The 26180-nt window shown below is 35.1% G+C and overlaps 1 long non-coding RNA gene across 1 annotated transcript; it reads left to right on the top strand.

Moving 5' to 3' along the window:
• Window positions 1-19760: 19760 nt before the first annotated feature.
• LOC149208627 (uncharacterized) lies at window positions 19761-25650 on the top strand. Its single transcript, XR_016252784.1, has 3 exons — window positions 19761-24059; window positions 25224-25316; window positions 25485-25650. It is a non-coding gene; the product is annotated as an uncharacterized LOC149208627 (long non-coding RNA).
• The last annotated feature ends 530 nt before the right edge of the window (window positions 25651-26180 follow it).

The following is a 26180-nucleotide window of genomic DNA, read 5'->3' as shown; positions in this document are numbered from 1 at the left end:
GACTACTATGGATTACCATTAGGTTGTTGGTCTATTGAATATTGATAGTACAAATCTGAATCATATTGGTCGATTATCTGTTGAATTAGCGTAGTGAACATTGGGCAGTCAACCTAAGTATTGTGAATTGTTGAAGAATCATATTATAGTTGAAAACTTGTATATATTCGTGCATTACATAAAAAATATCTACTATATGAATGCGCACTATTGTTACATAATCTTTTCTAATTTGTTGAAAACCTTAGCTAGAAGATCAAACCTTAAGGGCAAAAATCCCCCTTGGGACATTACATGAAATCACTTTAATACACAATCATACACTAGGTCTTCAAGGACAAGACAAATGCTACCATATTGATATCTAAACTCGAAGAATGAGAACTTGGAAATTCTTTCCTCCCATATCATTCATTCCGAGTCTTTCTTTGTTTTAGCATCTACAATAGTTAATAATAGGTCCTTGTTATCGTAATTAGATTCTACTTTTCCTTATAAAGTTTCATTGCATTGCTTTCCAAACCATTAGCATAATCATCAAAGAATATATATCCATAGAGTCCCACCATTTTAATGTTTTGTCCATATCTTTGATGTGCAATTCTTCATAATCATGTGTTTCAATCTACCTAGGAATTTTCTCATTTGACCAATTCTCATAAATTGAGGATTCAATGTGCAAAATTATTAAAGGTAATTTGGCACCAGGTATGTGAGTTATCGTACCTAGGGTAAACCTTAGATTCTTAGGGCACAAGGTTGAGTCAACAATAAGGCTTAAATCCATTACGACAAAATACTCCTTAAGAGCTCAACATGTCAGTTATAGGAATTGAACTTGGGTAGGTAGTATATCACTTCTCCTCTTAACCACCCAAGCTATACCCAATCGACAAATGTTATGTTCCAACTATTGTCATTTTTTGTTCTTTTGTAGCTCTCAGGCCACATTTAGCCACTTTTATAGCAATGTCTTATGTCCTTGAGGATTCAAAGATGACTTCAATTTCTTCCATTAAACCAAAACTTTCTGTAAGCTTTAGGTGTTTTAAATCATAGGCTAGTTTTGCTTATATATAGTTTTTTTCCATGCTTGGAGTTACCTTTATGATTTCACTTTATATCTCACATTATTGTACCTAGAGGACCCTTTGACCTATTTATGATCATTTTTCGACATCAATAAACTTATATTATCTTTTCTTATTTGTTAGCAACCATTCTTATTTCTTCCAAACCTATCTTGTGTTCTATTCTTTGTAGTCTCTCTATAAATGTCTTATTTTATGATAATTGACACACCTAAATGAAATGTTCCAGTTATGAAGGTTGTGAGTAAACTTCCATTGGATGATAACTTTTGAGGTAAAAAACGGGCCTCAAAATAAAAATGTACAACAAAAATCAACTTTATAAGAACAAATAAGTTTCAATATGATGATGTCAACCATGGGGGATGATTCACTATTTTTGTCATAAAAAGGTAAAAAGTTAAAAAAAAACTACTTTTTTCAACTCGTATTTTCAACTTATCTCCCTATGAGTTTATTCAAATTTCGAGTAGCAACACTGGTTGCAAAATTTAATTTTGTATCCAAGAAATACCCATGGTCCATAATTTCGATGGGACCATACTACATGAAAAATGTGAAATACATGAAAAACGTGATTGCAAATACAATAGTTTTCTCCCTCTTTATTTAGGATTTAGGATTTGTTTACATAAGATTCACTTTCTAGTGCATAAGATTACTCATCAGAATTTTTGTTTGCATTTAAGATTCTCATTATATATTTTATATATCTGCTTTATATTTCTATTTCATGTGTATTTAATATATTTTAGAATATTTTCTAATTTTTATTTAATACTTATTTATTTTTTGGTGTGCAGGGTCCCATTGGATGGCCATGGATGCTTTTTGCAATTGTAGTGCAGAGTATATCTCTTATTTGAGTTTTTTTTTTGTTTTGTTTTTGTTATTTTCGTAGTATTTTTCTATTATTGGTCTTTTTTGTTTCTATTGTTGTTTTATTTTAATATTGTGGTTCTTATAGCTTTGCATTTTCTTTGTATTTTTCTATTGTTGGTCATTTTTGTTTCTATTGTTGTTTTTTTCATGTTGTTGCTCCTATATCTTTGTATTTTTGAGCATGGCCATGCTAACTGATGGTTTGGTATTTTGTTTTTCTTGTGTCTTTTGAGCTTACTTTCTTTTGTTCATACTTTTTCTTGGATTCAATAGGTGGGGGAATTAAGGAGTCTACAAATATAGTGGGCAAAGGAGAATGAAGTATGTATGGAGGAATTTACCTCTTTATGGGAAACACGAAAGAGGTATGTATGGGGGAATTTGGTTGTTTGTTACTTAGTTATATGGTTTCATGTTCAATTTAATTGAACACAAGGAGAATGAAGTATGTATGGAGGAATTTACTTCTTTATGGGAAAGACGAAAGAGGTATGTATGGGGGAACTTGCTTGTTTGTTACTTAGTTATATGGTTTCATGCTCAATTTAATTGACCTCATTTGTTGCTTCATCATTATATCAAGATGTTTGTTGAAATTTAATGCAATACAAATCAAGAAAGGGGAAGGACCATCGGTGAAACTACCAAATATATTTGTGTGATGTGAGGCACCATAACAAAGGTATAATTGATTGCATGTTATATTATTTGTAATTTAATTACACATTGAATGCAATGCAAATGTAGGTAAAAGAAGGTGGAGGAGCATTGATGACACTATAGAGAGACTTGAAGATGTGTAGGTGAGTGGAATTAAGGAGTCTACAAATGTAGTGGGCAAAGGAGAATGAAGTATGTATGGAGGAATTTACTTCTTTACGGGGAAAGACGAAAAAGGTATGTATGGGGGAACTTGCTTGTTTGTTACTTAGTTATATGGTTTCATGCTCGATTTAATTGAACTCATTTGTTGCTTCATCATTATATCATGGATGTTTGTTGAAATTTAATGCAATACAGATCAAGAAAGGGGAAGGACCATCGGTGAAACTATCGAATATATTTGTGTGATGTGAGGCACCATAGCAAAGGTATAATTGATTACATATTATATTATTTGTGATTTAATTACACATTGAATGCAATGCAAATGTAGGTAAAAGAAGGTGGAGGAGCATTGATAACGCTATAGAGAGACTTGTAGATGTGTAGATGAGTGCAAAGCCAAAAAGAGAGTTTAGTGATTTTTTCTAATTTCAATACAATGATTGTCTTTTCCCTTTTCTTGTTGACGAATTATTAATTTTTGGTGATTGCATAAGATGTATTTTTGCATAATATTGTTCAGAAGACATTGTTTTCATTTATGATATTCTCATAATATATTTAAGTGCCTATTTTGATTTCTATTTGGTACATTGAGTAGGAAATTGGGGTAGGTCTTCACAACCCATGATTCCATACGTGTAGTGTAGTGGGTAAAGGTGAACGTTGTGGTGTATGTATGGTCCCATATTTGTTTTCATTTAAAGTTGAGCCATGTTACATTATTAGCCATTTGTTTAGTTATTGGATGCAATGCAATGTAGGTGAAGGAATGTGCATGATCACCCATGAAACTATTGAAATATTTTCATGAGAGAGACATTGTAATAGAGTGCAAAGGTAAAGGTAGATGTCAATTTTTTTTGGTGTGAAATTCATGTATGATATGCTGTGTAATTTTTTGTTGTTGCAAATACCACAGTTTTTGTCCTCATTTATTTAGGATTTATGTTTTTTTGTGTTTGCATAAGATGTTCTTTCTAGTGAAATATTCTTAGTTTGCATTTCAGATTCTTATAATATATTTTGATACTTGTTTCATATTTATGATAATATATCACATGTATTTAATATATTTTAGTCTCTAATTTATACTTATATATCTTTTGGTGTAAAGGGACCCCGTGGTTTACCTTGGATGCTTTTTGCCGTTGCAGTGCAGAGTCTATCGCTTATTCGAGTTTTTATGTTTTTGAATGCATATTTTTTCTATTGTGGGTCATTTTTGTTTCTGATGTTGTATTATTTTGTTTTTTAATGTTACGGCTCTTATATCTTTGTAATTGTGAGCAGCATGGCCATGCTAACTTATGGTTTGGTATTTTATATTTCTGGTGTGTTTTTTGAGCTTATTATCTTTTGTTCATTTTTTTTTGGATTCAATGGGTGGTGATTTTTGAGCTTATTATATTTTGTTCATTTTTTTTGGATTCCATGGGTGGTGAAATTAATGAAGACCTTAATGACCCATAGTGTGGGTTTAGAGCTGATGCAACATCTACAAGTGTAGCGGGAAGATGCGAATGTGGTATGTATAGAAGATTTTTTTTTTTAATGGTGAATGACAAAAGAGGTATGTATGGGGAACTTACTTGGTTGTTACCAAATTATATGGTTTCATGCCCATTTTAATTGAACTCATTTGTTGCTTCATCTTTATGTCATGTATGTTGAAATTTTGTGCATTACATATCTAGAAATGTGAAAGACCACTAGTGAAAATACTGATTATATTTGTGCGATGTGAGGCACCATAAAAAAGGTATAATTGAATGCATAGTATATTATTTGTGCTTTATTTGTATAATGAGTGCTTTGTAGATGTAGGTAAAGGAAGGTGGAGGAGCATTGGTAACACTACAGAAATATTTTTGTGTGAGAGACTTGTAGATGTGTACAAAAGTTCACAAGTGTTGGGGAAAGGTGAATGAGATATGTATGGGGAAATTTACTTGTTTATGGGCAAAAGCGAAAGAGGTATGTATGAGGGAAAGAACTTGTTTGTTATTAAATTATATGGTTTTGATGCCCATTTTAATTTAACTAATTTGTTGATTCATTATTATATCACGTGTCTTTGTTGAAATGTAGATGCAATACAGAGCAAGAAAGGTGAAGCACAATTGGTGAAACTAATGAATATTTTTATGTGATGTGAGACACCATAGCCAAGGTATAATTGAATGCATATTATTAATTGAGATTTATTTATATAGTGAATGCTATGCAAATGTAGGTAAAGGAAGGTGGAGGAACATTTGTAAAACTACATAAATATTTCTGTGTGAGAGAATTGCATGTGTAAGAGAGTGTATAACCAGAAAACAATTTCAAGGATATCTTCTCATTTCAATATGATGGTTATCCTTTCTCATTTCTTGTTAAGGAATTATGATTTTTGGTGATTGTATAATATTACTCAAAAGACTTTGTTTTCATTTATGATATTCTCATAGCATCTTTAAGTGTCTATTTGGTACATTGAGTGGGTCCTAACAACCCATGATTTCGTAGGTGTAGTGGGTAAATGCCAATTTTGTGTTGTATGTATGGTCCCATATGTGTTTTTGTTTAAATTTGAGCCATCTTACATTATTAGTCATTTGTTTAATTATTGAATGCAATGCAATGTAGGTAAAGGAATGTGGGGGATTACTGATGAAACTACTAAAATATTTTTATGAGAGAGACATTGTAGTAGAGTGCAAAGGCAAAGGTGGAGGTCAATTTTCTTTTGGTGCAAAATTCATGTATGATATGCTATGTAATATTTCTTGTTGCAAATACTATAGTTTTTCCCTCCTTATGATTTTTGGTGTTTGCATAAGATGAGCTTTCTAGTGCACAAAATTAGTGATAAGATTTTCAGTTTGCATTTAAGATTGTCATAAGATATTTTGATATGTTTCATATTTCTCAGAATATTTATTAGTCTCTATTTAATAGTCATTTATTTTTTGGTGTGCAGGGTCCCTTTGTTTGGCCATGGATGCTTTTTGCAATTGCAATGCAAAGCCTATCTCTTACTTGAGTTTTTATGTTTTGTTTTTGTTATTTTCGTTGTATATTTCTGTTGTTAGTCATTTTTGTTTCTATTGTTGTTGTTTTTTTTTAATGTTGTGGCTCTTATATCTTTGTATTGTCGTTGTATTTTTCTATGGTGGTTTTATTTTGCTTTTTAATATTATGGCTCTTATATCATTGTATTTGTGAGCATGGCCATGCTAACTTATGGTTTGGTTTTTTATTTTTCTTGTTTGTCTTTGGAGCTTATTTTCTTTTGTTCATTTTTTGGATTCAATGGGTGGGGAAATCAAGGAAGACCTTGACAATCTAGAGTGTGGGTTTGGAGCTGATGCGGAGTCTACTAGTGTAGTGGGCGAAGGTGAATGATGTATGTGTGGAGGAATTTACTTCTTTATGGGGAAAGACAAAAGAGGTATGTATGGGAGAACTTAATTGTTTATTACTAAATTATATGCTTTCATGCCCATTTTAATTGAACTCATTTGCTGCTCCATCATTATATCATGTATGTTTGTTGAAATTTAGTTCAATACAAATCAAGAAAGGTGAAAGACCATATATATTTGTGTGATGTGAACACCATAACAAAGGTATAATAGAATGGATTTATATTATTTGAGATTTATTAATATAATAAGTGTTATGCAAATGTAGGTAAAAGAAGGTGGAGGAACATTGATAAAACTATGGGAATATTTTTGTGTGAGACTTGCATGCTTAAGAGTCCACAAGTGTAGTGAGAAAAGGTGAATGGGGTTTGTATGGGGAAATTTACTTGTTTATAGGCAAAAGCGAAAGAGGTATGTATGAGAGAACTTACTTGTTTGTTACTAAATTATATGTTTGTGATGCCCATTTTACTTTAACTCATTTGTTGATTCATTATTATATCATGTGTGTTTGTTGAAATTTAGATGCAATACAGATCAAGAAATGTGAAGGACCACTAGTGAAACTATTGAATATCTTTTTGTGATGTGAGACACTATAGCGAAGGTATAATTGAATGCATATTATATTATTTGAGATTTATTTATATAATGAATGCTATGCAAATGTAGGTAAAGGAAGGTGGAGGAGCATTGATGAAACTACATAAATATTTGTGTGAGAGACTTGCAGATGTGTAGGAAAATGTAGAGCCAAAAGCGAGTTCAAAGATATCTTCTCATTTCAATATAATGGTTCTCCTTTCTCTTTTCTTGTTGAGAAATTATGACTTTTGGTGATTGCATAAGATGTAATGTTGCATAATATTGCTAAGAAAACATTTTGTTCTTATCATCTATATTGTTTTCTATTTGGTATATTGAGTGGAAAATTAGGGTAGGTCCTAACAACCCATAATTCCAAAGATGTAGTGGGTTAAGGAAAAAGTTGAGGTGATATGTATGGTTACATGTGTGCATTTAAATTCGAGACATCTTACATTATTTTCCATTTATTTAATTATTGACTACAATGTAATGTAGGTAATATAATGTGGAGAAATCACTAGGTAAACTACTGAAATGTACTTGTGAGGGAGAGATTGCAGTAGAGTACAAAGGTAAACTAGAGATAGAGGTGAGTTCTCTTTTGGTGTAAATATCCATATATGATCCACTATTTACCTATATATGATCCTGCCTCCTTATCTATTTAAGGTTTATGATTTTTAGTGTTTGCATAAGATGTACTTTCTAGTGCTTATTCATAATACCTCACAACATTTTGTGTGTATTAATATTTTTTCATAATATTTTGTTGAGTGCAATGCAATACAGATAATGGAATGTGGAGGACCACTAATGAAACTGTCGAAATATCTTTATGAGATAGATATTGTAGTAGAGTGCAAAGAATACAAAGGTAGAGGTGAGTTCTTTTTTGGTGCAAAATCCATATATGATTTGATAAGTAATCATTTTCATTTCAAATACAACATTTCTTCCTCTTTATCTATTTAGGGTTGATTTTTAGTGTTTGCATAACTTGTACTCTCTAGTGCATAAAATTACTTGTAATATTGTTGGTTTCTAATTAAGATTTTTAATAAGATATTTTGATATTTGTATATTTAATATAACATAATATTTTTTTTGGTGTGCAGGGTGTTCTTGGTTGGCCATTGATGCATGTTGGGATTGCAAATCAGTTTTTACATCTATTTTTTCTTTTTCTTTTCTATTTTCAGTTGCATCTTTTGTTATTGTCATGGTTTTTTTTTGGTTTAATTTTTTGTTTTTTGAGCATGGCCACGCTAATTTTGTAGTTGGTATTTATTTTCTTTCTTATGTGTTCTTTTATCTATTTTTCTTATTTTTGTTCTTTTTTTTGGGTTCAATGGGTCAAGAAATTAAATAGGTCTTTACAAACTTTATTGTGGGTATAATTCCAAAAGTGTAGTGAGCAAAGGCAATGGAGGTATGTATTGAGGAATTTAATTGTTTGCTAGTACATAATTATATGGTTTCATGCTTGTTTTAATTTAACTCATTTATTGCTTCATAATTATGTTATTTTTTAAATTAATGCAATGTAGGTTAAGGAAGGTAGAGAAGCATTGATGAAGCCATTGAATATCTTTGTACGAGAGAGATTTGGGACACTATAGCAAAGGTAGTGGCCATGGCATAGAGGGTAATCTATCTTCTAGGATAGAGGGTGACTTTTTTTTTCCCACTACCATTACTCTTACTTTTTTACATTTGTGAGCATGGCTTTCTAAACGAAGTCAAATATCCCAAATAGTAGTAACAACCCCACCTTAAAATGCGCCCTTCTAGAAGAGTTAATCAAGATAGACAAGATATGTGGACAACTCAAAAGCATGAAAAGATGTGTAAGCCAAACCTCCTTCATATGCATGGATATGTGAGTCTTTCAACCTTTCAAGTGGAAATTCTTTAATTGAATTAATGGGATTATGCACAAATAATCTTTTTTGGGTGAATAATATGCAATAAATATGGATGATAACATGATGTAACTAAATACAATGTGCCAATTGGAAATGTTAAAATAGGTAGCTCAATGTTGAAATTTCCTTAGGTCTTGTATTTGGTGTATGGCTTACCAAGCACACACACACACTAGAAAACCCCAACTTACAAGCACTTTGCACAACGAAAATTTACATCAGTAAAATCAATAAAGTACACATATATATTGAACACAACGATCGATCTTTATTTGTCCATTAATAAAAGAATCATTATAGCTCCCATACCAGGGATCATTTCCCTTCAGATCACTTGTATAACTAGTATACATCGTATACAAATTAAGGCTTGACCTTCGAATTGCAAAAAACAAAAACAATAAAATAGGTGACTTGCTGATGTAACCAATCCTTTCAAGCCTTATTGGCCTTGATGTACCTGTTTGTCCTTTGCCTCTTGCACACAATGATTTGGCTCCTTTCAAATCTCTTTCCAACCAACTACTCACAGTGCATTTAATCCTTCAAATACACTACATTTATTAGCCCCAAACAACAACTACTCACAGTGGATTTGCCCTTCAAATCACTGTATACTCAGCCATAACCTTGCTGTCCAAAGCTCCTTTTATGAGCATACTTTTGATATGATTCTTAGCAACCATCGAACACAAAATACAACCCTCGCTTGCCTCTCCCTCAAGTTGAGATACATCTACTCATCCTCCTCAAGGTTTTGAGGCCTCTTGTTTCCCTTTGCTCGGGGCCTAGTATGGACACGTTGCGGCCTAATCGAAGGCATTGTCCAACACCCTGAGGCCTTTTCGGCCTTCCTGTAACAGACTCTAGGGCTTCGCCCCCTCTTAGTACAAACAACTAAAGCTTGACCTATTCCAAATAGAAGACAAACCTTAAGTTGAAAACCCTATAACTTCCACATCTGGAAGACAAAAACTCGTTCTCCCTAGGGAACAAATCCAAGTAAGAAACAAACAATAATCTTCCTCTCCTTCCAACTGTGGCTACCCTTGAGGATTTGCAACTCTCCTTCAACTTGTATACATACAAGAATGGTTTGTAGTAGAACAAAGACACAATTCTTTGATCTAGGTCTGCAACTACTCTAGGCAGACACTAAACCAGTCACATGCCTATGGCTTCCCTCAACCAATTGCGGCCTCACTTAGGGATTGCGGCCAACATTTTGCGTGGTTTGCAACCCTTTCTCGATCTCCTTGGTGCTTCATGCGGCTACTACCTAATTCGATCCAATACTCTTGGACCTCTTTCCAACCACAAAAGGATCTCTAGTATCTACCTAAGCCCCATGAGTGCGACTTCTTCTTTGCAAGACGGCCCACTCAACCTCCTTAGACTAGACTCATCTTCTTTGGATATGTGTTTATCTCTCTATGATCTGCGACCTCCTTAGGGCTATCTTGCTCCACACATGAGGTCACATCTCAAGTGTGTACATTGAGCCTCTTCTTAGGCTCTCTATTTATACTTTTCTCTTGGTTTCATTTAGGAAACTCTAGATCTTTAGGGTTTTCGCTCTCTTACCCTTTAGAATAAATAATTAGTTTCTTTAGGTCCCAAACCCACTACTTTGGGTCCAAAACCCCAACTTTGGGTAAATTTCCCAACCAACTCACTTTTGGTGGGTTTCCTTCTCTTGGAAATACTTTCTGAGCTACCCAAATTCCAACAGGTATTTCCTTCACGCTTCCAACTCCATGACTTTCCTTGCATGCCCATGGCTGTCCTCTTATGATTGACTTTCCTTTGCATAGCCATATCTGTCCTCGCATGTGCCACGTCATTTTTTTGTACTTGATAAAGCTTTGTCTTGCATGGTGCATGACTGTCCTCGCATGCAACATGTATTTTCCTTGCACCATTGTGAATGTTCTCTCATGGATCGTGATTGCCCTTACATGGGCTTAAAACTCGTGTCTCTCGCTTGAACCTAAAGATTTAGACTTCTATTGGGCGATTGATGTTCCTTTGTAGTCTTCCTTTGAAGCTAGACTCCTTCTGAGTCTACACAATCTCCACTGGCTCACTCTGCTTCCTTGTGCACACTCTGATCCACCAGAATTCAAAGTCGCTCTGATACCATGTTGAAATTTCTGTAGGCCCTAGATCTGGTATATGGATAACCAATTACACAAACACACTAGGAACCCCCAACTTACAGGCACTTTGCACAACGAAAATCTACAATAGTGAATTAAATAAAGTACACAGATATATTGAACCCAAAGGTTGATCTTTAATAGTACATTAATAAAGAATCATTAGGGATCCCATACTAGGGATCATGGCCCTTCAAATCACTAGTACAACTAGTATACATAACATAAAAATTAGGGATTGAGGTCAGATCCCTTTTGAATTTCAAGTTGCCCAAAACAACAAGAATAAAATACTTGACTTATTGATGTAACCAACCCTTTTAGTCCTTATTGCCCTTGATGTACTTGGTTCTCCTTTGCCTCCTTCACGGAATGATCTGGCTCCCTTTACATCTCTTTCCAACCAACCTACTCATAATGCATTTGATGCTTCAAATTCATTACATTTATCAACCCCAAACAACTACTTACTAGGATTTTCGCTTTCAACCACTTTATACTCATCCATAACCTTGCTGTCCAAAGCTCTTTCTATGAACAAACTTTTGATATGCTTCTCAACAACCATCCAACAAAAATACAACCCTTGTTGGCCTCTTCCTTAGGATGAGATACCTCTGCTCATCCTCCTCAAGGTTATGAGGCCTTAGCTTGTTTCCTTCTTCCTATGGCCTTGTATAGACAGGTTGCAGCTTGTTCTAAGGCATTGTCAAGCATAGTGAGGCCTTTTTGGCCTGCCTGTAACAAACTCTAGGGTTTCAATCCCCTCTTGGTACAAAAAATGAGGCTTAGCATCTTTAAAATAGCAGACAAACCTTAATAGGACAAGCCTTTAACCTCCATGTCTGACAGATAGAAGCTCGACCTCCTTAGGGAGGAAATCTAAATCAGAAATAAACCATAATCTTCCTCTCCTTCCAGTTGCAACTATCCTTGAGGATCTGCGACTCTCCTTCTTTCACACAAGAATGGTTTGCAGTAGAAGAAACCCACAATTCTCCGAACTAGGTCTGTGACTACTCTAGGTAGACACAAAACTAGCTCTCAGATGCCTTGTGGCTTCCCTGCCTCAAACAACTGTGGCCTCAGTTAGGGCTTGTAGCCAATACTCTTATTGGTCTGTAGCCCTTTCTCAACCTCCTTGGTGCTTCCTATGGCTACTACAAAACTTGGTCTAGTAGTCTTAGACCTCTTTTCGCCCAAAGAAGGACCTTTGTCTAGTCTCCATGATTGTGGACTCTTCTTTGCAAGAAGGTCTACTCGACCTCCTTAGACCAGACTCCTCATATTCTTCATATATTCGTCTATCTCTTTAGATATACGTCCACCTTAGGGCTATCTTGCTCCACACATGAGGTCGCATCTCAATTGTGCACATTGAGCCTCTTCTTAAGCTCTCTATTTATACTTTTCTCTTGGGTTTGTTTAGAAAGACTCTAGATCTTTACGGTTTTCACTCTTATCATTTAGAATAAACAATTGGTTTCTTTAGATCCCAAACACACTTGCTTTGGTTAAAATTCCCAACCAACAAACTTTTGGTGGGGTTTCTTTCTCTTGGAAATAGCTTTCGAGCTATCCAAATTCCAACACCCTTGTCGGCATAAACTATGTACCATGAAGCCATGGGTGCTATCAATCAACATAAACAATGTGCATAAACTATGTACGATGAACCCATCTTCCTCAAACCAGCTGTTGTTTTTCACTTCTATGGGTAAGGTATGCTAGAAGTTTTCCTTTTAGACACTTCGAATCCCCTCAAATTAGTTGATCTTCTTTTTTGTGGAAAAAAGTATTGCATGGGATTGTTGCGGCAAAATCTAACAAGTCAAGTGAATGGACTCATTGAGAAGGGGCCAAATCCCATGGAAACAATAAGGAAAAGTTGCCATTGTTACCTTAACAACCTTCCTCTTGTTGTTTAGTGGGATTTCAATTGCAAGGGAGGCCATGCTATGCCATCTACAAGGTATTCTGATACTATGGCTTAAGATGGCTTTTGTAGGAGGTTCCGAGATAGAACCTTCCTCTTGCTGTTTAGTGGGATTTCAATCGTAAGGGAGGCCATGCTATGCCATCTACAAGGTATTCTGATACTATGGCTTAAGATGGATTTTGTAGGAGGTCCCGAGATAGAACCTTCCTCTTGTTGTTTAGTGGGATTTCGATCGCAAGGGAGGCCACACTATGCCATCTACAAGGTATTCTGATACTATGGCTTCAGATGGATTTTTTTGGAGGTCCCGATAGGTGGAGGCCTTGGCAAACCCTAAGATGTTGAAAATGTAACTAGTTTTGGTCTTCATAATTGTTGTTGTACTCATTTTAATATGTATTCTATGTAACAAACAAAAGAAGAAAATAAAGTTATTATCTTAAAGCATGGGTTTCATGCTCACTTTAAATGTAACTAGTTTCGGTCTTCATAATTGTTGTTGCACTCATTTTAATATGTATCCTATGTAACAAACAAAAGAGGAAAAGAAAGTTATTATCTTAAAGCATGGGTTTCATGCTCACTTTTAATGGTCTTCTTGGTAGAAGCATGTTCTTCATGCTTCTAGGGTTTGTTAGGTATTAAGATTTATTGTCATGGGTCGAAGGAGTCAACATCACGGTTATAAGACACTTTCGGGCAAAATATAATTGGAAAAAGTTTTTTTTTTTGTTTTTTTTTGTTTGTGTCTAGAAAGTCTTGGAAACTCCAAAAGTACAAGTCGGCCCTGATAGTTTGAAGTCAGCCTAAATAAGGGAATTCAACCCCTTGGAAAGGCTATATATAGGAGTTGTTCGAGCTCATTTAGGACTCACTCACAACACAAGTTCGATCACACTAGAAGAAGTTAGATTTGTAACCGAGAAGCAAGAGAAGAGAAGGGTGAAGGTCTAGAAGGCAAGAAGACTTCAAGAAGGAAGCAAAACATCTCTTTTGGGATTTATCTCTCTCACATGTGCGAAGTCCTAGGGTTTTTGGTGCTTCAAAAGGAGGCCGAAGTTGCAGTTCTGATTTGCAGTAGGACGAAGTGCAGTATCTTATAGTTGAATGGAAGAATACTCTATCTTCTCATGGACCTTGGGAGTTGTCTTGCTCTAGGAAGGTGTCAGGAGGAGGATGGATTAGTGTTTCTATAGAAGTTGCAAAGCCGAAATTGCAAGACGAGTTGTAGTGTTGAAGTTGGCAGGTCGAAGTTGCAGTTTGAAGCTAGTTGGTGCAGAATCAAGGAAGGACTTGTTGAGGGGGATGACTTGGTACTTGTAGGAGGACTTGGTCTTGGTTTTGGGTCTTTGTGTCTCATCTGAAGCTGATTCTATAAGAAGAGGAGTTTTTAGGGTTTTCCCCTTGGAGGGGTTTTGCCTTGGCTAAGAGCCTAATTTCTGTGTCCTTTGTTGTTGTTTTTTCGATCTTGATATTTGTTTATTGAAAAGATCTAACTAAAGAACATAAAGAAGATTAACAAACTTCACAATAAGGAAAATAAGTATTAATAGCTGCCATTTAGCATTTTTCCAACATCAGATGACTAAGATATTCAAAGTTAGGGTTCAACCTCTATAAGGTTAGACCAATGACCAGGTTGCTATCAGTTAGGGTTTGAGTGGTTGCCCTAGTCGTTTAGGGGGGAGAGGGTTTAGGGAAATCTAATTAAATTTAAGGGTGGTTAGCACACTTATAAGCTAGTTCCTTAGCTGAGAAGGGCAAATGCAGTCTTAATGAAATTAAATTCCAAGGATGGATCTTGATGCAATAAGAGTTGATGCTCTAGGGCGTCCACTTCTATAACTATAATTCTTGTGAAGGGATACATTAATTATAAGGTCTACACGCTAGGAGTTTCCTTATAGGCTATTAAGAAGACAATTCTACATGCAATAATGAAAGAAAGTTTCACCAATGATAAGCATTTAGACATGGAGTGATAGAAACCCTATTTAAAGCATGCAAAATATCAATAATTAATAATAAACTTACAAAATATTCCACAATAGCTGTTCTTTCAATCCCAAAATAGTGTTTCCAAGCAAAAATTACATCCAATAATAAGTCACATCTAGAAAATGCCCAAGTAGCGAATAAGAAAACAAGTTGCACTCTTTTTAGATAGGCCAAATTTACATGTGTGATGATGAAAATAGAAGTGAGGGGAAGGCTTTATTTCTAAGTTGCACGAAACGCTGAAACGTTTCAGAGTTTTTGAAATGGGTATGTTTATAAACGTCATCTCCCAAAAATGGAAATGTCGACCGAAATGTTATAGTTATATATAAGTGAATAACACATTATCTTACAAGAAAAAAGGGAATAAGACCCATAGATGACAATTTAGAAGGAAAAACAAGTCTATATTAACTCTCATAGATGATTACATGATGGTCGAGTTTCGGCCAAGTTTCGGAGTTTCAGGTACGGGTACGGCCCGAAACGTTGGGTTCCTAGAAGTTGAGAGCAACATAGCTTTATTTATATGAGCCTTCATTAACTCACTAAAATTACTAATGCCAAGTTCACTTTTGAGTGTTATGCAAAAAAGAAGTTACAAGCCAACCTCATTGCTAAAAAACAAGACAAATGTGCCATAAAAGCCCACACGTGTGGGAATAAATGCTCTAATAGTGTGATGTCACCCTCCAAATGAGCTCAATAAACCCTCAAGTGTGAGGTAAGGGATAAGGAGTGCTCCATACTTTATGAAGTGCCTCACAGATCATGTGCAAGCGATCAAAAGTCTCCATGCCAATATGTCATGCCCAAAAGTGCCCTATGTCACCCTGACAAGAGGAAAAGGAGTGACGTGACATTAAAATATCTCAAAGCATTAGGGCTCCAAGGTGATGTACAAGCCCTTCATTGTCATCTCAAGGATGACCATCATCATTTAGGCTTTGAATTAAGTGATGCCCATCAAAATAGTGTTAAGGCCAGCGAGTGGGGCATCCTGGGTCCACTACACACATGATCAATATCAACAACACTAAAGCATCAAACGCTCAACGTTTCAACATTTGGGGGTTCCTTTGAGTGTCAAGCATGACATAAAGTCCTCAAATAACCCAACACTCTTTCCGAGGTAGGAAATGTTGCACCAACAAATCAATCTCTCTCTCTGCACTTTATAGTGTAGCTTCTATTGCTGTGTTGAGGAGGTGGGCAATCACCTCAAGAAATCTCTTCTGTTGTGATGTGGACCACCTAACAAAACTCCTTCAAGATCAAGTCTAAATCAATCAATCATTAGGTAGCAAAAACCATAGATGCATGAATGGACCATACTTAGGTTGGGAACAACCTATTCTTCACAGAAAGATCACCATAAAATCAAGTCACATATAGGTGTTTCCTCTCTTGGTCCTCTATTAGGTGTTTCCAACCCCCAAATGGAAGTGATAGGTCTTAGGTCAACCCATCACTATTGGTGTATGTGTAGATGGTGGTAATGGAGTGGGCAAGACTTCAGGGCCAAGGGCCATATGCAAATGACCAGCTAATGGTTGTCCAACATCCTTGGTATATAGATGCAAAGGGGGAGCAATTGTGGAGGCAAGAGTTATGCCTCTCCTTGTCTTTCTTTTTCCACCCCTCTGGTGCGCCTTTTACTTCTTTATTATAATTTTTTGATATGGGTGCATGGATCAAGAGCCCAAGTTTGCATTTGAGATATTTAGCATTTATAATCCCTTAAGATGAGGCAGTGTATTGCTCATTAGGGTTGGGAGAATACAAGGTTCCTTTTTATGTGTGGAGCATTAAGTTCTCTAGGAATTAGGTGATGGCTAATGCATCAATGTCCAGGGCAATGTTCTCTGACCCGAACACAAGGATGAGGATGAGAATATGGCAATACCCATGACCAATGACCACTTGCCCAAGGAATGGATATGGAATAGAGGGAATGATCGAAAGTGGCAAGTATAGAATATCATTGGCATGCTACTTCAATCAGAGCCTCATAGTATTGCCCCTCTTTTAATTAGACTGGGATCAAATACTAACAAGCTAGGTGAAGTGAGGGAACTAGAATACAATCAAAGATCAATGAATCATTCAGATCAACCTTCGATTCATATTAGTATGCCTCAAAATAATAAGCAAAATCACATGGTTACAAAATGGTAAAAGTACATGCCGATGGATAACCCACCTTCCTTCAAGAAGAAATGTTAGATAGGAGAGAGAAATCTTACTGGAGCATATATTTGGAGGTTCCATGGCATCATGTCACATGTTGGTTGGCTTCTTGTCTAAGGAGAAAAAAATTCTCCTATCGGTTACCCACTTTTTGGTCGATGACATGGCACTCACATATTATGCTGGTTATTATTGGTAGTTTAAACTAATGTACAAATGCTTGATGTAGATAAGATCTACTGGTGTAGCTTGATAAGAAACATTTTGACATATTGCATACAAGATTTGTAACCTCCCTTTCAAGTTTTATGCATATAAGTTTGGCTTGGAACAAACAATTTGAAATTGGAATCATAGACAGATAAGTTCAGGGGCTAAGCGTATCTTAAATAACATTGTCGTAGAGCACTAATATATTTATATGAGAGAGACATTGTAGTAGAGTGCAGAGGAAAAGGTGGAGGTCAGTTTTCTTTCGGTGCGAAATTCATTTATAATATGCTATGCAATCTTTCTTGTTGCAAGTACTATAGTTTTTCCCTTTCCCTCCTTATTTAGTTTTGATGATTTTTGGTGTTTGTATAAAATGTACTTTCTAGTACATAAGATTACTCGTAAGATTCTCAGTTTGCATTTAAGATTGTCATAAAATATTTTGATATCCATTTCATATTTCTCAAAATATTTCACTTGTATTTAATATTTTTTACAATATGGTTTAATGCCCATTTTAGTTGAACTCATTTGTTGTTTCATCATTATATTATGTGTGTTTGTTAAAATTTAATGCAATACAAATCAGGAAAGGTGAAGGACTATTGGTGAAACTACTAAATATATGTGTGATGTGAGAGACCATAGCAAAGATATGATTGAATGCATATTATATTATTTGAGATTTATTCATATAATGAGTGGTATGCAAATGTAGGTTAAGAAAGGTGGAGTATTGATAATACTACGAAAATACTTGTGTGAGAGACTTGCAGATGTGTAAGAGTCCACAAGTGTAGTGGGCAAAGGCGAATGAGGTATGTATGGGGAAATTTACTTGTTTATTGGCAAAGGCGAAAGAGGTATGTATGAGGGAGCTTACTTTTTTGTTACTAAATTATATGTTCGTGATGCCCATTTTACTTTAACTGGTTTGTTGATTCATTATTATATCATGTGCGTTTGTTGAAATTTAGATGCAATACAGATCAAGAAATGTGAACGACCACTGGTGAAAGTATTGAATATCTATTTGTGATATGGGGCACTATAGCGAAGGTATGATTGAATGCATATTATATTATTGGGATTTATTTATATAATGAATGCTATGCAAATGTAGGTAAATGATGGTGGCGGAGCATCGAATGCATTTTATATTACTTGAGCTTTATTTGTATAATGAGCGCTATGCAAATGTTGGTAAAGGAAGGTGGAGCGGCGTGGGGGACTTGCAGATGTGTATGAGAATGTAGAGCCATAAAGCAAGTTCAATGATATCTTCTCATTTCAATACAATGGTTCTCCTTTCTCTTTTCTTGTTGAGAAATTATGATTTTTGGTGATTGCATAAGATGCATATTGCTCAAAAGACATTTTGTTTTAATTTATGATATTCCATTAAGTGTCTATCTTGATTTTTATTTGGTGCATTGAATGGGAAATTATGGTAGGTCCTAACAATCCATAATTGGAAAGATGTAGTTGGTTAAGGAAAAGGTTGAGCTGATATGTATGGTTACATGTGTGCCTTTAAATTCGAGGCATGTTACATTATTTGCCATTTATCTAATTATTAACCACAATGTAATGCAGGTAATATAATGTGGAGAAATCACTAGCTAAACAACTGAAATGTACTTGTGAGGGAGAGATTGCAATAGAGTGCAAAGGTAAACACAAAGATAGAGGTGAGTTCTCTTTTGGTGTAAGTATCTATATATGATCGTGCCTCCTTATCTATTTAAGGTCTATGATTTCTAGTATTTGCATGAGATGTACTTTTTTAGTGCTTATTCACAACATTTTGTGTGTATTTAATATTTTTTCATTATATTCTGTTGAGTGCAATGCAATATAGATAATGGAATGTGGAAGACCACTAATGAAATTGCTGAAATATCTATTGGAGTAAAATGCAATGAATACAAAGGTAGAGGTGAGTTTTTTTTGGTACAAAATCCATATATGATTTGATAAGTAATAATTTTCATTTCAAATACAACATTTCTTCATTTTTATTTATTTAGGGTTGATTTTTAGTGTTTGCATAACCTGTACTCTCTAGTGCATAAGATTACTTGTAATATTGTTGGTCTCTAATTAAGATTTCTCATAAGATATTTTTATATTTTTATATTTAATATAACATAATATTTTTTTGGTGCAGGGTGTTCTTGGTTGACCATCGACACATGTTGGGATTGCAGATCAATGTCCCCATCTATTGTTTCTTTTTCTTTGTTTGTTTTTTGGGTTAGTTTTGTTGTTTTTTTGTTATTGTTGGTTGCATATTTTGTTATTGTTGTGTTTTTTTTTTTGGTTTAACTTTTATGTTTTTTTTTGTTTTTTTGAGCATGGCCATGCTAATTTGTGACCTGATATTTTATTTTTATTTTTCTTTTGTGCTCATTTATCTTTTTTTTCTTATTTTTGTTCGTTTTTTTTGGGGGTTAGTGGATTAGGAAATTAAATAGGTCTTTACAACTTTTATTGTGGGTCTAATTCTAAAAGTGTAGTGAGCAAAGGCGATGGAGGTATGTATTGAGGAATTTACTTGTTTGCTAGTACATAATTATATGGTTCCATGCTTGTTTTAATTTAACTCATTTGTTGTTTCATAATTATATCATTTGTTTAAATTAAATGCAATGTAGGTTAAGGAAGGTGCAAAAGCATTGATGAAGCCATTGAATATCTTTGTGCGAGAGAGATGTGGGAAAAGATAGAAAAGGTAGGGGCCTAAGATGACCAAGATATTCAAATTTAGGGTTCAAGCTTTATAAGGTTAGACCAATGACAAGGTTGCTATAAGTTAGGGTTTAAGTTATGTTCAATATTAGTGCATATAATGGCATATAGCAACCTTAGGGAAAACCTTAAAATGATATTCAACAAGAAAGGAACAAAGGATTTCCATTGGCGACTAAGGCTAATGCAAGTAAAAGGGTTTTTGAGTTGTATGATATGTGCAAAAAATAATAAATTGGGATGATGCCATTGCATTTAGGCTGTTCAAGACAAGTTGTGATGCTAGATTTTGCTTTTACATGGTTTATGTAAATTATTCTACAATTTACAACTACCCTATGTAATAAAATAATGCCTTACACTCAAATCTATTTTTAAGACCCTAGTGTTTAGGAGAGAGAGGGTTTAGGGAAATTTAATTTAGTTTTAAGGTTGATTAACACACTTATAGGCTAGGTCCTTAGCTGACAAGGGAAAATGCAATCTTAATGAAGTTAAATTCCAAGGAAGGATCTTGATGCAGTAAGGGGGGATGCTCTTGGGCATCCAGTTGTAAAACCCTAACCACTATTCTTCTGAAGGGAGAAGTTAATTATAAGGTATGCACGCTAGGAGTTTCCTTATATGCCTTTAAGAAGACAATTCTACATGCAATAATGGAGGAAAGTTTCACCAATGACAAGTATTTAGACATGGAGCGATAGAAACCCTATTTAAAGCATGCATAATGCCAATAATATGTAATAAACTTACAAAATATTCCACAATAGCTCTTCTTTCAATCCCAAAATAACGTCTCCAAGCAAAAATCACATCCAAAAATAAGTCACATCCATAAAATGCCCACGTAGCGAATAAGAAAACAAGTCACACTCTTTTTAGATAGGCCAAATTTACATTTGTGATTATTAAAATAGAAGTGAGGGGAAGGCTTTATTTGTATGAGCCTTCCTTCACTCACTAAAATTAGTCATGACAAGTTCACTTTTGAGTGTTCTACAAAAGAGATGTTACAAGTCAAACTCATAGCTAAAAAGCATGACAAATGTGCCATAAAAGCCCACACGTGTGGGAATAAATGCTCTAATAGTGTGATGTCATCCTCCAAATGAGCTCAATAAATCCTCAAGTGTGAGGTTAGGGATAAGGAGCGCACCATACTCTATGAAGTTCCTCACAGATCATGTGCAAGCGATCAAAATTCTCCATGCCAATAAGTCATGCCCAAAAGTTTCCTATGTCGCCCTCACAAGAGGAAAATGGGTGATGTGACACCAAAATATCTCAAAGCATTAAGGCTTCAAGGTGATGTACAAGCCCTTCCTTGTCATCTTAAGGATGACCTTCATCATCTAGTCTTTGAATCAAGTGATGCCCATTAAAATAGTGTGAAGGCCAACCTGGGTGCATCATGGGGCCACTATGCACATCATCAATATCTCCAACACTAAGCATCAAGGGCTCAATGTTTGAACATCTAGGGTTCTTTGAGTGTTAAGCATCATGTAAAGTCGTCAAATATCCCAACACTCTTTCCTAGGTAGGAAATGTTGCACCATCAAAGTCAATCTCTCTCTTTGCAATAGATATTATGGCTTCTACTCCTTTGTTGAGGAGGTGGGCAATCATATCAAGTAATCTCTGCTGTTGTGAGGTGGACCACCTGACAAAACCTTGTCAAGATAAAGTCTAAATCAATTGATCATTAGGTAACTAAAACCATAGATGCCTTAGTGGCCCATACTTAAAGTTGGGCACAACCATTACTTAACACAAAGATCACCATCAAATATCTGATTAGACCTAGACCAAATCCCATATAGGTGTTTCCTCTCTTATGTTTGAGATGGTTAGATGGATAATCCTATTAGGTGTTTCCAGCCCCCAAGTGGAAGTGACAAGTCTTAGGTCAACCCATTACTATTGGCGCATGCGTAGATCTTGGTATTGGAGTGGGAAAGACTTCAGGGCCAAAGGCCATATGCAAGTTACCAACTAATGGTGGTCCAACATCTTGGGTATATAGATGAAAAGGGAAAGCAATCATGGAGATACGCGCTATCCCTCTTCTTGTCTTGCTTTTTCCACCCATCTTGTGCGCCTTTTACTTCTTTATCATAATTTCTATATATGGGTGCATGGCTGAGGAGCCCAGGCTTACATTTGAGAGATTTAGCATTTATAATTGCTTAAGATGAGGCAATTTATTGCTCATTAGGTTTGGGAGAATACAAGGTTCCTTTTTATGTATGGAGCATCAAGTGCTCTAGGAATTAGGTGGGGGGGGGTTAGATCTCATGAGAGGATTGTGCCCACATGCTTATTTTTGCCTGAGCCATTTTTGTATTTTTCATTTTTCCTTTATCGTGGTTTTCTTTGCTTTCATCATTCTTTTAGTTGCATCAACTTGTAGGGCAATGTTCTCTGGCTTAAACACAAGGATGAGGATGAGAGTGTGCTAATACCATGACCAATGATCACTTACCCGAAGAAAGTACATGGAATGGAGGGAATGATCGAAAGTGGCAAGTATGGATTACCACGAACATGCTACTTCAATTAGAGCCTCCTAGTATTGCCCCTCTTATTATTCTAAGACCCTAGAGGAGGTTCAGCTGGACTAGTATCAAAGACTAACCAACCAGGTGAAGTGAGGGAACAAGAATACAGTCAAAGATCAATCAATCATTCAGATCAACCTTTGATTCATATTAGTATGCCTCAAAATAATAAGCAAAAGCAAATGATTTCAAAATGGTAAAAGTCCTTGTCGATGGATGACACACAGTACACCTTTGTTCAAGAAGAAATGTTAGATAAGAGAGAGAAATTTGACTATAGCATATAAGTTGCGTTTCCATGGCATCATGTAAAGTGTTGGTTGGTCGCCTGTTGAAGGAGACAAATTTCTCCTATGGGTCACTCACTTTTTGTGGATAATAGTGCTCTCACTTATTATGTTGGTTATGACTCTTATATATTTGTATTTTTGTTGTGTTTTTCTATGGTTATTTTATTTTTATTTTTAAGTTATGTCTCTTATATCATTGTATTTGTGAGCATGTCCGTGCATAACTTATGGTTTGGTATTTTGTTTTTCTTCTGTCTTTTGAACATATTTTCTTTTGTTCATATTTTTTTTGGATTCAATGGTTGGTGAAATTAAGGAAGCCCTTGACAACCCAGAGTGTGGTTTTAGAGCTGATGCGAAGTCTACAAGTGTAGTGTGCAAATAAGAATGAGGTATGTGTGGAGGAATTTACTTGTTTATGGGGAATGGTGAAAGAGGTACGTATGTGAGACCTTAATTGTTTGTTACTAAATTATATGGTTTTAGACGTATTTTAATTGAACTTATTTGTTGCTTCATCATTATATCATGTACGCTTGTTGAAATTTAGTTTAATATAGATCAAGAAATGTGAAGGACCATTGAAGACTACTGTATATATTTGTGTGATGTGAGGCACCATAGCAAAGGTATAATTTAATCAATTTATATTATTTGGGATTGTTTGTTTGTTTGTTTGATCTTGAGCGTTATGCAAATGTAGGTAGTGGAAGGTGAAGGAGCATTGATAAAACTACATAAATATTTTTGTGTGAGACTTGCATATGTGTAGGAATCCACAAGTGTAGTGGGCAAAGGTGAATGAGGTATGTATAAGGAAATTTATTGTTTATGGGCAAGAGCGAAAGAGGTATGTGTGAGGGAATTCACTTGTTTGTTATTAAATTATATGGTTTTGATGGTCATTTTAGTTTTAAGTCATTTGTTGATTCATTATTATATCATGTGCATTTGTTGAAATTTAGATGCAATATAGATTAAGAAAGGTGAAGGATCACTCACGAAACTACTGAATCTTTGATGCTAGGCACCATGGTGAAGGTATAATTGAATGCATATTATATTATTTGAGATTTTTTATATAATGAATGCTATGCAAATGCAGATAAAGAAAGGTGGAGAAGCATTGATGAAACTATACAAATATATTTTTGGGAGAAAGTTGCAGATGTGTAGGAGAGTGTAGAGCCAGAATGCGAGTTCAATTATATCTTCTCATTTCAATACAATGGTTCTCCTTTCTTCCTTTTTTTGAGGAATTGTGATTTTTGGTGAGAATTATACATGGGTGTTCTATTTAGTGCCTCTCTCATTCTCTGAGTAGAATGGTATTCTCTGATATTTAGGCCATGAGGCAAGGTGTTCCACCTCCTTTGGAAAGCTTGCATGTTGTCATCCTAGCAATCTAAACATGTCTTCAAAGTGTGTGATTGCTTGTTCTTGTGCGGCAAGGTACCTAGGTGCAAGCTTAGGATCATTTGCAATGAGGTTGTGGGTGATGATGACAACCATTGGATTAGATTGTTTAGCTCTGATCATGAGGGGTTTTGTCTCTTCCCTTATCATTACCTTTTTCATCTCTGTAGCTCTTGCCTCCTTATGATTCATCCATGATTTTAAGGCCATCAATTGCAAGTCTCCTAGTTTTGAATTTGGGTCCAACACATTCAAATCTGTCAAGGCTAAGTTGTGTGGGTAAAAATCAGACATTTTTGCTCTATCTTCCAAGGTGCTTTGATCATAGAGATCAATGAATTGTCTATAGTCTTGGAAGGGCATAGTGCCTCTCTGTGATAAAGTCTTGATTTATAATTGTAGCCATTATTCCTTGAGATAAAAGGCACAAGACTTTGTTGGCATCTTGAACTAGATTGCCTCCAAGGATAAACTAGCCATAGTTGCCAATTGGATTTCTCTTTCTTGTAGTTGTCCTATTGGCCATGCATTCTCTGCTTCTAACTGAGATTTAGTCATTGCCTCTCTGTCCCTTACGCTGCTCAACTCTCTGCCCATCTATTTCATTTTTTCCTCCATGTGGCCTACATCCTCCACTCCATTTGACTTGGCAATTTGCATCCACTTGTGAGTCCTTACCCTAACTCCTTCAATGAATATGTAGTAGGAGCTGAGGTTGGGATGTGGACTAGGTTCCCTCAGTTCTTGGTATTCTTCCTTTGGTTCTTGTGGAGTGATACCTTCTTGGTCCCATTTCTGTACATACTGTAGGTTTGACAGGGTTTCCTGTAGGATGGCCTCTACTTCCTGTAGGTTTGCCCATGTCTAGTGGGTTAAGGAAAATATTAAGGTGATATGTATGGTTACATGTGTGTATTTAAATTTTAGACATATGACATTATTTTCCATTTATTTAATTATTAATCACAATGTAATGCAGGTAATATAATGTGCAGAAATTGCTAGCTAAACTACTGAAATGTACTTGAGGGAGAGATTGCAATAGAGTGCAAAGGTAAACACAGAGATAGAGGTCAGTTCTCTTTTGGTTTAAATATCCATATATGATCCCAACTCTTTATCTATTTAAGGTTTATGATTTTAGTATTTGTATAAGATGTACTTTCTAGTGCTTATTCATAACATTTTGTGTATATTTAATATTTTTTCATAATATTTTGTTGAGAGTAATAAAATACAGATAATGGAATGTGGAGGACCACCAATGAAAGTACCAAAATATCTTTATGAGATAGGTATTGTAGTAGAGTGCAAAGAATATACAGGTAGAGGTGAGTTCTTTTTTGGTGCAAAATCCATATATGATTTGATAAGTAATCATTTTCATTTCAAATACAACATTTTTACCTCTATGTATTTAGGGTTGGGTTGATTTTTAGTGTTTGCATAACCTGTACTCTCTAGTGCATAAGATTACTTGTAGTATTGTTGGTCTCTAATTAAGATTTCTCATAAGATATTTTGATATTTGTTTCATGTTTCTTAAAATATTTTGTATATTTAATATAATATAATTTTTTTTTGTGTGCAGGGTGTTCTTGGTTGGCCATCGACGCATGTTGGGATTGCAGATCAATGTCCCCATCTATTGTTTCTTTTTGTTGCTTGTGTTTTGGGTTAGTTTTGTTGTTTTTTTTGTTATTGTCGGTTGCATCTTTTGTTATTGTTGTGTTTTTTTTGGTTTAACTTTTATGTTTTTTGTTTTTTGAGCATGGCCATGCTAATTTGTGACTTGATATTTTATTTTTCTTATGTGCTCTTTTATCTATTTTTTTTATTTTTGTTCTTTTTTAGGGGGTTCAGTGGGTCAGGGAATTAAATAGGTCTTTACAACCTCTATCGTGGGCTATTTCCAAAAGTGTAGTGAGCAAACGCG

Source organism: Pinus tabuliformis, chromosome 1_2, assembly GCF_031772625.1.
Source record: "Pinus tabuliformis cultivar Carrire ecotype Pingquan chromosome 1_2, CPIR1, whole genome shotgun sequence".
NCBI lineage: Eukaryota > Viridiplantae > Streptophyta > Pinopsida > Pinales > Pinaceae > Pinus > Pinus tabuliformis.
The sequence above is the reverse complement of the archived record's forward strand: the minus strand, read 5'-3'. Positions and strand labels throughout refer to the sequence as shown.